Here is a 14,112-nt window from a genome sequence, read left to right as displayed (position 1 = left end):
TCTGTATCTACTGTTACATTCCTTTAAAGCTGGTTGGGTTCTCCAAAGACATCAACACCTGTGAACATGTGTGATTATTCTTTTCCATGACTAAAATGTCCACTATTTAAAGATAATTAAACATAAAAAGAAATGAAAAACAGGTCTATAAATAACAATCCTATATTTGCTTTATACCCACTCCCTTCTCCCAATCTGATTGAATTAGCCTTTATATTAAATATTATATTCAGTAGTTTCTCCCCAATCTTAGAGAAATTTAAGTACACAAATGAATTTTATGTGGACTATATTGTATTTTACATAGTTCCATATTGATTGCTCTTTTTGTTAATATGTCAAAATGAGAAAGAATAAAAATGTAAATCATGGAATTTTATATGTGTGGTATATATGTATGTATGTGTACATGTTTACATCTATGTGATACCAAATAATATATTGTACCTTGTGTAGGCAAAGTTTTTAATTGGAACTGCAGTCAGCTCTGTCCCACCATCCACTCTCAAATAACCACACAGAGACTTATTATTATCTATGAATCCTTGACCAGTAGCTTAGGCTTATTACTAAATAACTCTTACATCTTAAGTGAATGGATATATCTTTTTATATTCTACACCATGGTAGTACCTTTTTTTGGTGAGGGAAGACCAGCCACACTTTATTTTTATTTTTTAATTTAAATTTGAAACAAGATTGTTTTACATGTCAATACCAGTTCCCTTTCCCTCCCTCCTCCCCTGCCACCCACTAACTCCCTACCTATCCAATACCATTTCTGCTCCCCAAGGAGAGTGAGGCCTTTCATGGGGGTGTCTTCAGAGTCTGTCATATCCTTTGGGATAGGGCCTAGGTCCTCCCCTGTGTGTCTAGGCTGAGGGAGTATCCCTCTATGTGAAATGGGATCCCATTTTGCTTCCCTCCACATCTACAAATGACTCCTGAGACTCCTCCCTTCTTCCCCCAGCTCTCTTATTGCCTGAAATTCCTGCCTAACCTCTACCTGTCCAGCTATAGCCCAGTCAGCTCTTTTATTAACCAATGAGAGTAATAGCTATTCACAGTGTACAAAGATTGTTCCACAGCAACCTTGAAAAAAGGAAATGAATGAAGAATAATGCATTGTTTGGATGCTTTAGTCGATTTATCAAAACAGAATACTTATTCCTTTCCAATCTCATTATCTATGACTCATTTTCCTGCAGTGTACATGTGGATCCTGTGTACATATGTTCTGCCAGCTTTTATTTTTGCTGTCGTAAATAACTATAACCAAATAACTTAAAAATTATAGGTTTATCTCTTAAAATCAGAAATCATTTGTTTGCTGTTTAAAGATACATTTTATTTTGAATTAAGTGCATGTGTATGTCTTTATGTAGGTATGTGCTCCTGAGTGTAGCTGCTCAAGCAGGAGAGAATAGGGTGTGAAAAGCCTCCAAAGATGTAGTTGTTGGTGATTGTGAGCTTCCCAACATGGGTGCTGGGGAAATTGAATCCAGATCTTCCCCAAGAACAGCAAGCTCTCTTAACTGATGAGCCATTTCCTCAGCCCCAGTGACTTCAATTTAATCTACAGATTTGATTATACCTTGAAAAGAGACATAATAACAGACTCTAAGAATCAGGATGTGAATATCTTTGAAGGGATCATTTATTCATCCTAATATGTATTTTGTACATATATGCAACATATATACATACATGCATATGGTTCTATTTTCATTTTACTTATTCCACTATTAATTAGCATTCCCCAGTTCATCTGGCTATGGTCCTAGGATTCCCATCTTTGTGAATTTACTTGTAAACTTAAACCTGTGTTTCTTATTGTATAGAATTCAGATTTCAGATTTGAAAATTATTAGTCAGTTCATTGTTTCCCCAGTAGTTGGTCAACTGGGTAAATCATGTTCACCTGATTACAGGGAGCATGTAGATACAACCTACAATTATAGAACAATAGTAACTTAGAATAAGTGAGGATCATTCTCAAGCAATGAAGGCTTTGCCCTTTTTGGCTCTCATTTTTTAATTTGGAGGGAGAGGCAGTTGAGTCCCTGGCTGTTGTCCATGGTCCTGAATTGTCACAGATCCTTGGATTCTCTGGCTCTTTGACCCTGGAGAGAATCCAATTTCTCTCAGGTTTGAAAACATTGTGAAGCAGATGAGGAAAGATGCAGATCTGTTTGGAAATGGAGTTGATAGGAGTGTACAACAGACACTTTTAGCCAGGAGTGGCCTTTACAGATTGAAAAGTCCTGAATAGAAATACACTTTTTCATACAATTTTAAAATAATTTTAACCATGAAGAAGTTAGCACAGCTCACCACAATGTACATATAACATAACTGAGTATATAAGACATTTACTCACTCAGCAATGCTATGAGAGAGAAGAAGGAAGGAGTAATGGAGAAAGAGAGAAAGAGTGTGAGGAGGAGGGAGGGTGTTATAGGCAATTGGACAGACAGACAGATAGACATTAAGTATCATTTAAACAGCCCAGATTTTTTACATTTGTAATTTTTGCTTATTATTTGATGGCAAATGTTACTTTGTGCAGTTTAGATATGTGTACATTCTAAAATGTTCCATCATGGAAATTTCTTTGTATATAACCCCAACACACACACACACACACACACACACACACACTAATTCTAACTCCAGCCCATCAAACACAAACTACATCTTTAATTACTTGGTATTTTTCATGTACCATATTTTCTCCTTGGGACACCTCTACACGCACCAGTGGTGAGGCTGAATGGGAATAAGAAATTGATTTTGTGGACAGGATATTGATTTTCATGAGATTTGTAGGAACACCTGCTAGCTTGCAAAACTAGTGACCTTTTCATTTGTTTCAGCGAATTCATTATTTCAGTGTGCCCCAGGATATATTTAGTAAGTTAAGTCACTACAACCCCTTGCCAATTATACTATCAAAATGTATTCTACCATTCTACCACCATTGCAATTTTTGCTCAGACATACAAGTGCTTATCCAAGTTTTCACTGGAATATACTGATATTTTAAAATGTAAGACATGAAGAACATCTAACCTTGCAAATTTTTTGTCAGGATTGGAAACTGAAACTGTAACTTGTCATGAGTTCTCTTATGCCAAGTGGGAAATGACAGTATTACAATAATAATAATAATGATGATGAACTTGAACAATAAATTAACAATTCTGAGTCTGTAGATTTTTATTAAAGATTATTATGAAAATTCAGGAGCGCAGATGCCATTCTGGATTAATAAACTACGTGACTGCCACTCATGCTGTAGAATTAGCGCCACACAGATATGTACAATAGGTTCATTGTTATCTCCCACCAGTGCCCCAAATCCCATTTTGTTCAAGGCGCACCTCCATTTCAATGTTAGTTAATAAAGAAGACTATGGATTTAAGTCCATGTTTCCATGGAAACAACCAATTATAAATGCAATCTGAAGAGATGGAATGCAACTGCCAAAACTCTCAGGGAAAAAGTGATCCGAGTTGGCAACTTTCTAGAAACCTCTGCTAACAGCTTTTGCCAGTTTTCCCTAACACTGGCCTGCAAGCTTCTATCTGAGCAAACATCTTGCACTCATTTGCTAAGCACCGCATCTGCAATGCATTCTGGAGGGTAATTGTGTCTGGATCTCAGCATATGTGATGTTGAGGCAGGAAAAAAATTCTCACATTTTTTTGGTTAATTTCTCTCAGATGTTTCTTCTAGCTTCCTGGCACCAGCATCAGCACAGGAGAGAAAAAATCTCTCATAATCTCCTTTTATATCCGTAAGACTTGCTTTAGGTATTGCTGTGTTCACATGTACAACAACATATTCTGCTAATATCTATAGAGATACTAATCATAGAACTTGAGTAAAATTCATCTACTACTGGCCAATAGTTCTAGTTTTTAACCCATGTACAGCTGCATACCTATCTTGGTAACTCCTTCCCAATCTGTGTATTGTTTTGTTTTATTTTCAGGAAATGCCATATTCCAATATAGCACATTTCCAAAATAAGTGAATTAAAATAGGAGATAATTGACTTACAAATCTGAGCCCATTGATCTTTAATTTATATTGAATGAAGTCAGCATAGATGCCACCTTATACATGGATGAATAAACTGAGACTACAAATCATCCATGCCCACCCATTTTTATTAGCAGTGAAAGAAGATATTTCTGATTTGCATATCAAACACACTGAGAAAGGCAAATGTCAGACACTGACCAGAAGGTCACCATCTACACTTAGTTTTGGAACTCAGGACAAATCTTCACCTTATACCTCCAGATCCTAGAGTATTTTTATGCTATGGCTCTTCTTATAGCTTAAAATTAAATGCACCTGGGTATCAACTTCTATTATATTGAATAATGTGACTTTGGAATCCTAACTCTAAAATTTGCTTGTGTTTGAAGCTCATCAATTGGAAATATATGGATAACATATCCTCTATCATTTACCTTTGCCTCGCCTTGCTTGCGCTTAAATGTTTGGAGGCAAAAGAATGAAATGGATAATGCTGAAAATCACATTTAATTAGCATGAAATGGTAAACAGCTGCTGTGTTCAACTCTTGTTATGAGATTGTCAGACTTACATGGTTACTATAAACATGGAAGATTTTTGACAAAATGAAAAAGAAGTTGAATCAAAATTTAAAAGTATGATGCATATAAATTCTGGGTCCTAAGAGACATGCAAGAATTTTCCTTTTAAGGAAATTGACTATATATAGTTTGAAAACACATACTATATTTAGAAAATAAATCCCAATTCTAAGGTTGGATAACTTTTTTTTCATACATTGGAATTGTACTCATTTGCTCAAGGGGATTACAGTTAATCTAGAACAACACTCATTTATCTTCTGTTTGGCAATGTTAGAAGAAAGGGGAAAATAAATCACCTAGTCCAACTCCCTGGCACTAACAATAAAACCAAACCAAACAAACCCATAGAGAGTATTTGTATATTCTACAACTTGAAGATTTTCCAATATGCATAGTTTGAGAAAAAAGTATATTTTGTTTACACTGGTATTTAGACTTAGCAAAAAATCAGTAGACTAGTCAGCAAGTAATTGAAATATATTTTTCCTATTTTATACCTAATGAATACGAAGACATTATAATACAAAGTAAATTCTTGGTCATCTAATATACTTAGAAAATTCAGTTATCTTTTCTGTACAATAGAGTCATCAAAAGGTATTGCTGACTATTTGCCTGTTACAATTTTATCTTCCCCTTTAAAATAATCCCTATACTTCTCAGAACTTCAAGTTGATTGCATATTTGTTTGATTGTTTCCTCTTTCCTTGCTTGTGGGTAAAAGCCTTACTTATTTCCTGAATATTGTCAGTACACTCAATGACTCATAACCATGCAGTAGGTCTCATCATAATGTCTTTATTGAATGCACACACTGGCTTATTATAAATGGAAAGAATGATGCTGAAGTTACTATTTTATCCTCTCTCAAGGAGTACCTCTGTGGCAGCTTGGCTCCCATTGTTTGGTTTCCATTTTACTCTCCGTTCTAAGGAATCCTCTTCCATAGCTCACACACAGAAGTGTTTCTTACTACTTATAGGAAAACCTTACATGAGTTTAAATAATTTTGAGTATATTGTGGAGTATTTTCAATTTTTTTCAGATACAGTCAGATAAGCTGAATTAATATTGTAACTTTCCCAAGCCAGTGAGTCAGCACAATCATTTCATCAGGTGATTTGATTTGCTTTTGCCCTGTGATACTTGTGAATTCAGAAAAGCTATGGTCTCTGCTGCCAAAGCTTCCTGTGGCAGCACTCTGACTCTTTAAACTATTGCTATGTTTTCAAATAGCTTGTTGTTGCCTTCAGCTTCTTAGCCAGGTCCGGATTCTACCATCGGCAGCAGGTGCTGTTATAACAGTGATTCCCAAAGCCTCTGTCATTGCACTTTTCTCCTTTGCAATTAAGGGTCATTTTGAGTAAGAAGATGGAGTTCACATTTGAGTAGAACTAGGGTAATTCTACGGTTCTAGTGACACTAGATTTTTGAAAATATTAAAATTCTTAGGAAATTTAAAGAGTTGATAGCTATAAAAATTAAAATTAAAAAAGTGTCCAAAGGATGAAATGCAGCCATGGTACATGATAATATCCAAGAATGGAATTCTGAAAAAAATCATATATGATCCATACAAATATCTGGAAGTTTGATTTCTCTACAAATACTACAAAAACAATAATTTTCTTCCATCAAAGAGTATTCCCTTTTGTGATTGGAACTTGGAAATTGCTTTTCTCAAATTCCAATATAAATATGTTGGAGATCTTGAAGAAAAGTGTGTGTGTGTGTGTGTGTGTGTGTGTGTGTGTGTGTGTGTGTGTATGAATGGATGTGTGTGTAAAATTAAACAGCATCTTCAGTTATTTGAAACAGATGTCAATATTCAATATCAAGAATAGAGACAAACTTTGTGAGTGCTTTATGTTTCAATAACTTGTTACTTGCCTAAAACACTTTTAAACCATTGCCTCTAGAGGAAAATTAATTGGGCATTTAAAAATATGTGTCTTACAAAAGGAAGCAATAAAATATTTTAAAATGTTTTAAATGTACATGAGAAATCAGGAATTGGAACCAACATACATAGACTCCATATGACAAGCAAGTACATGAAAATGGGACAAAGACTAAAGACATGTAAGAGAAAGGAATTTTTCCCTTTAATTTGGGAGATTGGTGAATGCCTATTTTTTCTCCATTTGTTATTTAAATTAGAAATAATATTGTTTTACATGTCAATCCCAGTTCCCTCTCCCTCCCCTCCTGTCCTGCCTGCCACTAACACCCTACCTATCCCATACTATTTCTGCTCCCCAGGGAGAGTGAGGTCTTCCATGGAGGTTCTTCAGAGTCTGTCATATACTTTGGGATAGGGCCTAGGCCCTCCTCTGTGTGTCTAGGCTGAGGGATTATCCCTCTATGTGAAATGGGATCCCAAAGTCCATTCCTATGCAAGGGATAAGCACTGATCTACTACAAGCAGTCCCATAGATTTCCGAGGTCTCCTTACTGACACCTACATTCATGGGGTCTTGTTCAGTTACATATTGGATTCCCAGTGATCAGTATGGGGGCCAAGAGTTCCCCATTGTTCAGGTCAGGTGTTTCTGTATGTTTCACCAGCCTGTTCTTGACCCCTTTGCTCATCACTCCTCCTCCTCTGCAACTGGATTACAGTTCAGTTCAAGGTTTAGCTGTGGGTGTCTGCTTCTACTTCCACCAGCTGCTGAATGAAGGCTCTAGGATGGCATATAAGTTAAACATCAATCTCATTATCAGGGGAGGGCATTTAAGGTAGCCTCTCCTCTGTTGCTTAGATGGTTAGTTGGTGTCATCCTCGTAGATCTCTGAACATTTCCCTAGTGCCTGATTTCACTTTAAACCTATAATGGTTCCCTCTCTGATGGTATCTCTTATTTTGCTCTCCTCTATTCTTCCCCCTATAGAACCTACCTGCTCCCTTAAGTCCTCCTCACCCCATCTCTTCTCACATTCTCATCCTCCTAGCTCCCTCTCCCCTCCTCCGATGATGACAATTTGCTCAGGAGATCTTGTCCCTTTACCCTTCTCTGGGGGACCATGTGTGTAGGACTGGAGAGTTGAAAGGGAACTGCTGGTGAAGCAGTATAAACAGGAAAAATTGAAAGGTGACACCTTCTTGAGAGACTATAGGTGAAGTCTTCAGTTTAATGAAAGGCAATTCCCCCATGAAATATCAATGGATGTTTTCTCAGTGCAAAGAGCAGAAACTAGGATTGGAAAGATGCCTGAGAGTTAAGAGGAGAAAGAATGCATAAGAAAATGGGTTTCTGAAAGAAATATTGAGGCTTTATTTGATACTTGCCACAAGTCTAATATGAATACAGACATCTAAAGTACATTCTCCAGCAATCTAAATAAGCGTGTACTCCGGTATAAAGAAAGTAGATATGTACAGAAATGAGTTTGGGCTTGGGCAGGAAAAAACACAGCAAAAGACAGAACAATGAATGGTGTAGGTTTTCCCTATGAGGGTAAGTCATAGCCTGATTGGGATTTAGGCTGGGTAAGGGGAAAAAAGGAAAACATCAGGTGATTGACACCTTGTGGGAATAGAAAGGTATAAGCAGTTACATGGTGTGACTCTGGGAATAGGTGCCTAAAGCATATCAAGGAGACAAGGAGGGTGTCTCCTCAGTTCCAATTCCTGAAGTTCATGGGACACAGCAAAAACAGAGCAAGGTCTGTGTAGAAGCCAGGTCTTGTTTAAGGAGTATAGCATGAGGAGGGTGTTCAGCAAAGTAAACAGGAAGTAAGGATGTGTGTCAAATTGATTGAAGATTCCAAGAAGCATAATGAGAAGGCTAGACTGAGGACAGAAAACCATTAGCTGTGTGAGACAGGAGACAAGCAACCATTGGAATGGTGATGAGTATTGCTATAGCTTTCACTGGAAATCTGAACTCTTTCCAATGGCCAAAGTAAATAGGGTTGTGGAGAAAATAATGGTTTCTTGTTGTCAGGTGGACATTTAGTTCGAGCCTAACAACTTCAACTATTTATCTTGGTAATAGGACTGTTCCCTAGAAAGTCTATCCTGATATCTAAGTGCTGGGCAATCAAAGTCTTCATCTCTTAATAGTTATTGCCATTGCTTTGGTGAAGGTTGCTGTAAAGAAAGGACAGGATAGTGCTTCATAGACATAAGAGTAGGAGCTGAGTGTGCCAGGACTATGTCACCAATGTTGCTGGGAATCTGGGACAGTTTTACTGCTTCTCTGGACCTTAAGTTTCACCTCAAACAGGAAAATTGGGCTCCTTGTGGTTTGAACTTTGTTTTTCTAAGTATAAGTGTATAAGATATACCTGTAGCATTTTAAATTCTTTTTATTTTTTAATTATGTGTATGTGTCTGTATGGAAGTATATTATCTTGAGTGCATGTACCCTTAGAAGACATAGGATGGTTTGGACTTTCTGGAGCTGGGGTTTCAAGCAGTTGTGAGCTACTGAACAAGGGTATAAGGAACTGAACCCAGTACTTGGCAAAAGTAGCAGGTCCTCTTAATACACCGAACCTTGTATTCAGCCTTGTCTATAGCAGTTCAGGGATATAAACCACTCTCAAAAATAGGTCCCATGCCCAGTAGTAGATGGCCAGCACAAAACAAACTTAATGGAGGTTCTTTGTCTAATAATGTTTCAGAGTGTATTTTCTTCAACCTTACAGAATGCATATCTATTATCTTTCTATATGCATATATGAATATAGAAAGATAATATATGCATCCTGTAAGATTATAAATATATGTATATATACATATATATATATATATATTATGTGTGTGTGTAGGTGTGTGTGTGTGTGTGTGTGTGTGTGTGTGTGTGTGTGTCTCCTGATTTGTATATTATGGGATTCTTGTGTGTGCAAATGTATGTCCCTGTGTCTACATGTGTTTCTGATGCTTTCTCTTTGGCTTTTTATTATGTATGTTTGTTTGACACTATTCAGGTTTGTTTGCTTTTTTATATCTTCTTTTATTGTATTATTATTCCTTAGATATATTTTGGCTTTGCTTTGATTAAATTTGCTTAATTTAATTTAAGAGACAAAAAGTGTGGATTGGGTGGGAAGAAAGACAGGAAGGGTCCTGGAAAAGTTCGGGAAGGGAGAACTATAATCAGCTTATATTGTTTGGAAAAAAATCTATTTTCAATAAAAGAAAATATTCCTTTTCAACCTAATGTATCATCTTGGCATTTGTAATTGTGAAACAATGTAAGAATATACATTTCTGTTTGTATCTATCTCTGCAGCTATCACTGCCATAGTTTAAAAAAAAATACCTTTCCCCCTTTTTTGCTCCACCCATGTGAGGGTTAACATATCTAGTTCCTGTAATCAGTGCCATACCATAGTATTGGGCATGTTGAAACAAGTTTCTGTCTTTAATAGCACAAGATTCATTAAATTATCATCACAGCAGAAAACAGCAAATACACACACACACACACACACACACACACACACACACACACACATACACACACACACACACACACACACACACACCACTGTGGACATCTCAGATAAATAGGCCGCTAGCAACAACTGGTCTCCTTTTGCATGTAACTGTTAACAAGTTCCTTTGTAGTGTTTTTGTAGGAAGGGAACCAAAGTGAGGACAATGTGTCTCCATGCCTTCTATATTTACAAGTATGTAATCCAATCACCTTCCTTCCACTCCCAATGAAAGGAACAAAGTGAGTCCATAGGAGGATGCTAGAACCTTCCAATATTAAAGAAGATGAAGAGCATCCTGGGTTCCCACATTGGAAATGGAGATGAACTAGCATCTGGCTCTATTACCATATCAAAGAACTTACTGTCTGAGTGATCCTTCTTAGGCCGAGTAAGTTCAGGACATTTCTGATCAAATCCTCTCAAACCACATCATGGTTCAGTGGCATCTGGTATATATTGTGGCCTGTTGTCTGCTCTAACTTTGCAACAGTGCAGAATCCTCAGCTTTGGCTACAACTGTGTTGCTTTGGTAGCATATGTAAAGCACTGACACTTCTTAATTTTCATAATAAACAGAGAGTGATATATAAAAACAATATTGAATATTGGAATGACTCCATTTATCTGACTAATTTGGTGAGACTGTCATCATGAAATAAGTCCCTGAGCAATATAAATAAATAAATAAATAAATAAATAAATAAATAAATAAAAGCAAAAAGAAAAAAAGCAAAATGAGAAACTAGCTTCTGCTGGTGACTCAATTTTGGGAAACTTGCCTTCTTCCTAGAAAAAAAAGAGGGCCCTGTAATGGTCGTTTCCACAAGTGAGTCTCTAATGAGGACTATGATACTGCGAATTATAAATGTAGATGGAATTTGTACAAACCAGCTTTCCATCACTATAATGAGATACCTGTGAAGAGGAAAGAGTTCCTTTTATTTGTAATTGTAGAGGTTCCCATCCATGATTGATTGGCCACATATTTTTGGACCATGACAGGAATGGATGATGCTTCAGATCTACTTTTGTCCCTAGCCAGCCACAGAGGGAAAGAGGAAGTGATCAGGGTTCCACAGGCCCTTGTAGTAGTGAATTAAGGAACTGTACTCAGCCCCACGTGTAGAAGGTTACACCTCTTCCCAATAGTGAGCATCAAGCAATTAACACAAGAGTTCAGCATCCAGATAAAGCAAAATTGAAGAATATTTAGGGGAAGACTGTTGGTCCTTTTTCCTTCCCATCTTGACTTACCCTTTAAGACTAAAATAAAGTATAGTAATTGGGTAAAAATCAGTAAAAGTAGAATACACACTAGGTCTGTCACTGCCCAGATTTCATGTAAGAACTTATAAGCATCATTGTTGATTGTATTTTCTGAAGGTTTATACATTTTATTTTTTCTTCTGTTTCTCCTTGGTTCATTATGTCTCATAAATGGCATGGCAGTATTTCTTAAGTTCCAGTGATAAAGACAGTTGGCAGATATGTAATTGGCACCAGAACGGGATGTTCAGTAGTATCTACATGCTGAAACTGCACAGATATCCTATTCAATTCAATTTAATGGACAAATTAATCACAGCATATATTATATATGAGGATGTATGAGGAATTTATAGCTATGGGTAGATTTAAAAAGATTGATGAACTTAAGATAGCCTCTACACACACACACACACACACACACACACACACACACACGAGAGAGAGAGAGAGAGAGAGAGAGAGAGAGAGAGATGCTCAAACACACACAAACACACATATAGACACATGAAGACACACATACAAATACACAGAGACAGACAGACAGACAGGCACATACACGCTCAAACACACACAGACATATGCGTGTGTGTGCATGCACGTGCACACATACACACACAAAATCTGGGGATGTGGGTGCATTTGCAAAACTAAGTGTTCACAGATGAATTGCATTAAAGATCTGAAATGATATCATCATGTATTATTTATGTATTATTCAACTAGATCCTCAATTTAACAGTTTGAGTTCTTAGAAGTTATATATGAAGGTGAACAGAAACAGAGGAAGCCATGTGAAAACAGAGCTAAAAGGCAACATCCACAAGTCAAGAAGCACCAATAGTTTTCAGCAGTTTAAGCCCCGAAGTATCTTTCCCCAGACCCATATGAAGAGGTGCAGGTCTGTAGATAGCTACATTCTGGCTTCATGTCTAGAGTAAACCTGTTATCTGAAGGTATTATATTTTGTGGAAGTTGTTAAAACAGTACCAGGAAATTAGTAGAATAAGCACAAATCTGTCTTACTGAAAGTATTTGTACCATGCAATATGTGATGACCTGTGAACAGTTACAATAGGGATACAAGAGGATTTGTTTCAAGTAAAGCTGCCTGGAAAAGCTTTTGGTGGAGATGGTTTTGGTCAATATTTTAAAGAATATGTATTCTGACTAGGAAGAAGGGATGAGCTAGAGATTTCAGAGATGTACACTGCACTAGGAATCAATGTGGTTCAGAGACAGGGATAGAATTAAGACAAATGCTAATGCCAAAGTAGTTTAGTCACATAAAGGAGAAGGAAAACAATGATGATGACAAAAACATCACAGAAGGAAGAAGGAAGGAAGGAAGGAAGGAAGGAAGGAAGGAAGGAAGGAAGGAAGCCAGAGTTTGCCCTTATTTAAATATACTTGATCTTGGGAAAATATGTTCTTTCCATTTTCTTCCATCTAAGATCAAATTTACTTAAATAGATTACTGGAGAATCACTTGTGGAAAAATAAACCTAAGTAGGCAAGACACAGTATTAGACATTTCTTACTGGCCTTTGATGCCTTATATGTGTCTATTCTGTTGTTTAACATAGAAATTACTGTTACTTGACTCCCTCCTGCATTCATAGTGGCCAGTATGGTCAAGGGTCAAGATAATATACCCTGTCTTTTTTCTGGGTTTCCTATAACACTTCCACACTGAATGAGCATTTATAAACATACACTTGTTTTTTTGGTTTTTTTTTGTCTTGTTTTATTTTGTTTTTTTGTTTTGTCCCACATTCAGGACGCTGTTAGGAAGGTTCTTCTTTTCCTCTCTCCATCAACAATGACAGTCCACTCTTCCTACAAACAGTGGAATGGCTTGGGGACCTTTATTGGTCCTGATCAGTTAGAGCCAACTTTCTGAAATATATTCACTTGCCCTGAGAGCAATGGTAAGCATCTAAATCAGTTCAGAGCAATGAACAAGCATAGAGGCAGAGAGGTGGGTGACTGCCCTTTACACACTTTAAATCATGGACACGAGGGTGATTCTCTGAGGACATCTGTTTGGAAGATGTTAGGTGAAGTTAAACAGTTACATTTTAAGACGCCATGCTGTTAAAGTCCCCTTAATCATGGAAGTCTGCATGTACCTATTACTCCTCTGGGCTGACTGGGTGGTTTGGTGGGTGGATGGAGCAAGTGTATCCAGATAAATTTGTTCTAAACTTTTTGCTTAGCTCATAAGCCAATGGATAGGAAAGGTAAATTACTGTATATATCTCCAGCTCATGTTTCTTCAGTCTCCCTTGCAAGATGATCAAATGGATTAAAGATGACGGGTGTTTTCATTCTGAGCACAGTGTTAGGCTTTTAGTGGGAGTTTAGTATGTGGTAGCTGAACTCAGTGCTATAAATTGCAATCAGGATCTAAGGTTAGCTTTTGATTCTATCTACAAAGTTCAATTCTGTAGGTCTCAGCATCACATTTTCTGTTGTCATTGTGGTTCGGCTTTTCTCTAAGGAGCACCTGATTTTGGTAACTCAAATACCAATTTCAATTCAGATGTAACATGTGATGCCTGCTAACCATGCATCCAAATGGTAAATATAGCATATTCTTTATGACTCGAGTGCCACCTACAGCTCAGAAATGATGTGCTTATATACAACATCCTAACAGAGTGACTGGGAAGCATTTATGAAGATGACGTTTACAAAGTTAAGGACATGTTCAGATTGAACCTCAGACGTGAGAAGTCATACTCCCATGTCCCTTGCAGA

General features: G+C 37.0%; 1 protein-coding gene across 1 annotated transcript in view; it reads left to right on the top strand.

Moving 5' to 3' along the window:
* The window catches only part of Fbxl7 (F-box and leucine rich repeat protein 7), a 355,837-nt gene that overhangs the window by 230,442 nt on the left and 111,283 nt on the right, over positions 1 to 14,112 (top strand). The gene's annotated exons all lie outside the window — the stretch shown is intronic.

This window comes from Cricetulus griseus, chromosome 2, assembly GCF_003668045.3.
Source record: "Cricetulus griseus strain 17A/GY chromosome 2, alternate assembly CriGri-PICRH-1.0, whole genome shotgun sequence".
Taxonomy (NCBI): Eukaryota; Metazoa; Chordata; class Mammalia; order Rodentia; family Cricetidae; genus Cricetulus; species Cricetulus griseus.
Note: the sequence above shows the minus strand (reverse complement) of the source record. Positions and strands in the feature narration are given on the sequence as shown.